Raw genomic sequence first — 5088 nt, 5'->3', positions numbered from 1 at the left:
ACCACCTCGGAAGCAGTCCGGCATAAAGCTCGGGCGCTAGTGGCTGGCTCCATAGAGGGCATTTCCGGCATTAAGCTCGGCTAAACTCCTTCAACTTTTTTGAACCAAGGTGATATGACACCTCGGATATAGTCCGGCATTGGAGCCTGGACACAGTTCGGCGTTGGAGCTCGGATATATTTCGGCGTTGGAGCTCGGATATACAGTCCGGCGTTGGAGCTCGGATACATTCCGGCGCTAGAGCTGGGAAGCGGTCTGGCGTTGGTGCTCGGCTGCAAAAGATACCTCAAATGCAGTCCGACGTTGGAGCTCGGACGCAAGAGGACCATGCCTCCCGGGAACAACTTCAAACCCGAGGTGTGGCATAAAAATAAACAAGGCATTGATAAAGGCCGGAAACTTAAAGGGGCTCCTGGATACCCGATGTGTAAACTCATCGAATGCATTTCGGTGATCCTCAAGATCGAAGATAAAGAAGATTTGTTGAACCAGTTTTCAAGACCGGCAACCGAAGATGAAGAACAGTTCGAAAGAATCGAGGAGCATCCCTAACTTGAAGACTGGTTCAGGGGGCTACTGACGGTGTCCTGGACTAGGGGGTACTCACCACATCGTCTCCCGATCTATTAGATTGGGCCGAGGACCCCCGTGGCCGTATACTCATGGGCCAGTTCGGATGGCTACCGCATACAAGGAAGATTCCACAAGACTTGGCGATCAAGACAAGGACTTCTCCCCACCGGCGTATTCGGCTAGGACTCTTGTTATCCTAGGCCTCCAGTGCATTATATAAACCGAGGTCAGGCTAGTCGATAGATATACAATATATACAACAATCATACCATAGGCTAGCTTTTAGGGTTTAGCCTCCTTGATCTCGTGGTAGATCTACTCTTGTACTACCCATATCATCAATATTAATCAAGCAGGACGTAGGGTTTTACCTCCATCAAGAGGGCCCAAACCTGGGTAAAACATTGTGTCCCTTGTCTCCTGTTACCCATCGATCCTAGACGCACAGTTCGGGACCCCCTACCGGAGATCCGCCGGTTTTGACACCGACACCTATCAACTCGAGCTTCCTTCAAACATTGCAAATGTTCATGACGTGTTCCATGTCTCTCAGCTCCGAAAGTGTTTCAAGACTCCTGATCGCACCGTCAACTTCGAGGACATTGAGCTCCAAGAAGATCTCTCTTATCGTGAGCACCCCGTTGCTATTCTTGAAGAGACTGAACGCAAGACTCCCAACAAGTCAATCAAATTCCTCAAAGTCAAGTGGTCACACCATTCCGACCGTGAAGCTACCTGGGAATGCGAGGATCACCTCCGTTCTGAGTACCCGGCGTTCTTTCAGTCCTAGATCTCGGGACAAGATCCTTTCGTAGTGGTGGAGTGTTGTAACACCCCGGTTATGATTTTCCCAATATGTAATCCAACTCTTGCTGTTTCCGGCTTTCAGTTATTTTATTTTCTCGGGTTTGGGTTTTTGTCTCCGTGTGTTGTTGTCGTTGTCATGCATCTCATATCATGTCATCATGTGCATTGCATTTGCATACGTGTTCATCTCATGCATTCAAGCATTTTCCCCGTTGTCCGTTTTGCATTCCGGTGCTTCGTTCTCCTCCGGTGGTCTTTTCTACCTTTCTTTCGTGTGTGGGGATTAAACATTTCCGGATTGTACCGAGACTTGCCAAGTGGCATTGGTTTACTACCGGTAGACCGCCTGTCAAGTTTTGTACCATTTGGACTTCGTTTGATACTCCAACGGTTAACCGAGGGACCGAAAAGGCCTCGTGTGTGTTGCAGCCCAACACCCCTCCAAGTTGTCCCAAAATCCGCCACAACCCTCTCCATTATCTAGAGCGTTCGATCATGATCGCGTGGCCGAAAACCGCACCTCATTTGGACACTCCTAGCTCCCTCTACCTCTATATAAAGACCCCTCCTCGAAAATCCGGATCTCCCCCGTCCAAACCCTAGAAAAATTCACCTCCGCCGCCGCCGGACACGTTCGGACAGCGCCGGACGCGTCCGCCGCCTCCAACGACCAATCCGCGCGCGCCACGTGGCCCGGCCGCGCCCACATCGCCGCCACAGCGCTGCCGGCCCGCGAGGCCCGCGAGGGGCCCCCGAGGCCCAGATCTCCTCCCGCGGCCCGCGCCTTCATCTTCAACGTCCGCGGCGAGCCAGCGCCGCCTCGCCTCCATCTCTGGCGGAACCGCGCCACCGCGCCGCAGCACGACCTCACCGGCGGCCGCCTCGTCCCTCGGCGGCAGGAGCTTCCCCGCCGCCATCGCCGGCCACCACCATCGATGTCGCCGCCCCGGCCTTCCTCCTCCCTCCTCAACGCTGCCTCCCCGAGCAACTCTGGCGACCTCGACTCCATCTCCGGCGAACCTCGTAGATCGCGCCGGCCAGATCTGGATCCGAATCCCGTCTAGGTTGACTTTTCTGCCCGAAACCCTAATTATTTGCTCATGTTCATCATGTCGTAACTCCTTATCCGTAGCTCTGTTTTGGGCATATAGCATATCAAAATGTTCGCTTCAGAGAGCACATCATTTCATCTCATTGCATCATTTTCATTTGAGTTCATCTTGATGCCCGAAATGCTGTTAGAAGAATGCTATTTGAGATAATTGTCAAATATGCTGCTCCAATTAGATATTTGTCATTTTTGCCATGATTATTGTGTGCGTGATATGCCCCTGAGCTCTTCATGAGTTTTGTTATATGTTTTGCCATCTATCCAGAGGCGCAACCCATGTATTTTTGTGATGTGTGTGGTGACTAGCACAAGCATGCAAAGTGAGGTATTCGTTAATGTTGATTTCAGGGACTTGGCATTTCCACTAAGTCCTTGACCTGTTTATCTCATATTGCCATATGTTCATGTTGTTTCCTAGTGATTCGTGCCTCTTTTGAGGATGATCAGTAAGGATGTTTTCTTAATCTTGTAGTGCACTATCCATCCATGTCTTTGTTTGAAATTATGGAGAACTCTAGCTTCAGTCAATCGAGCTCTACTTTTGTCATTTCGTGAATCTGGGCAGATTGTCTACTCGTTAGCGATTTTGCCGGGGATGTTGTAGTTTATCCGTGCATGATATATTATTGTTCTTGCCATGTCTAGCTTTTATTTTGTGTATTCTTGATGGGTGTATGCTTAGATTGTCATGACATGCTCTGTAGTGAGTGCATCGAGCTCGCAAACATGCCTACTTGTTATCTGTTTCAGCCTGCTCCAGTTTTCAATAAGTCTGAGAACTGATTATGTTTTTGCCATGTTCACATGCTTGCAAATGTATTTTCTTATCCCTTTTGGCTCAAGGTCACTAAGGGACTTTTGTTAAGATCTTTGAGTAGCTCCATGCCATGCTTTACTTTGCCATGTTCAGGTCCTGTAGCATATTGTTTTCATGCTCTAAAGTGTGCTATCTGATCTGAAATTCCAGACAAGTGTTAATTTCACTAAGTCTGAAATTTGTTACCAAATGCATTTTTGCCATGCTTGTTTGAACCTGTTAATGGATTATTTGGCCGTGTCTCAGTGCTAGTCTTTTGTTAGGCATGATGAATGGATCCCTGCCATGTATTTTTTTGCCATGTTTGGGTGCTGTAGCATGTTCATCTTGTTGCATCTAGTTGGCTACTTGTTGTAAATCGCAGAACGTGGTCATATTTGAATTGCTTGCCATTTCCAAACCGTAACTCCGATTCCGGCGTTCTTTATATAGTTTTCAAGCGATTTCATCTCATCTTTCCAGTGGCACACTTGGATTTCCAAGTTGAGGCCAGGTTCGTGCATTCCCTGTCAAATCTTGCATATGCATCCCATATTGCATCCCGCATAGCATATCATCTTTGCATCATGTTGCTTGAGTTTGCACGTAGTTGATTGTGTCCTTGTTGCTTGTTTGTCTTGTTTGGGTAGAGCCTGGAGACGAGTTCGCTAACGAGGATCCCGTTGAGTTTGCTTTCGAGGATCTAGTCAACTCTGACAACTTTGCAGGCAAGATGATCATACCCTCGAAATCACTACTATCTTTGCTTTGCTAGATGCTCGCTCTTTTGCTATGCCTATGCTACGATGACTACCACTTGCTTATCATGCCTCCCAAATTGCCATGTCAAACCTCTAACCCACCATGTCCTAGCAAACCGTTGATTGGCTATGTTACCGCTTTGCTCAGCCCCTCTTATAGCGTTGCTAGTTGCAGGTGAAGATTGGAGATCGTTCCTTGTTGGAACATTATTTACTTGTTGGGATATCATTATATTATCTTGTTATCTTAATGCATCTATATATTTGGTAAAGGGTGGAAGGCTCGGCCTCTCTCCTAGTGTTTTGTTCCACTCTTGCCGCCCTAGTTTCCGTCATATCGGTGTTATGTTCCCCGATTTTGCGTTCCTCACGCGGTTGGGTTATAATGGGAACCCCTTGATAGTTCGTCTTGAATAAAGCTTTTCCAGCAATGCCCAACCTTGGCTTTACCATTTGCCACCTAGCCTCTTTTCCCTTGGGTTTCCGGAGCCCGAGGGTCATCTTATTTAAACCCCCCCCCCTGGGCCAGTGCTCCTCTGAGTGTTGGTCCGAACCAGGCAGCCTGCGAGGACACCTCGGGGAAACTCGAGGGCTGGTTTTACTCGTAGCTTGACCTATCTAAGTGTGCCCTGAGAACGAGATATGTGCAGCTCCTATCGGGATTTGTCGGCACATTCGGGTGGTGTTGCTGGATTTGTTTTAACTTGTCGAAGTGTCTTGTAGAACCGGGATACCGAGTCTGATCGGAATGTCTCGGGAGAAGGTCTATTCCTTCGTTGACCGTGAGAGCTTGTCATGGGCTAAGTTGGGACTCCCCTGCAGGGATTTGAACTTTCAAAAGCCGTGCCCGCGGTTATGGGCAGATGGGAATTTGTTAATGTCCGGTTGTAGATAACTTGAACCTTAACTTAATTAAAATGAATCAACTGTGTGAGTTACCGTGATGGTCTCTTCTCGGCGGAGTCCGGGAAGTGAACATGGTGTTGGAGTAATGCTTGCGCAGGTTGTCCTCTAGTTACTCGCTTGCGCTTTGCCACCTC

Source organism: Triticum dicoccoides, chromosome 6A (assembly GCF_002162155.2).
Source record: "Triticum dicoccoides isolate Atlit2015 ecotype Zavitan chromosome 6A, WEW_v2.0, whole genome shotgun sequence".
Classification (NCBI taxonomy): Eukaryota; Viridiplantae; Streptophyta; class Magnoliopsida; order Poales; family Poaceae; genus Triticum; species Triticum dicoccoides.
Note: the sequence above shows the minus strand (reverse complement) of the source record.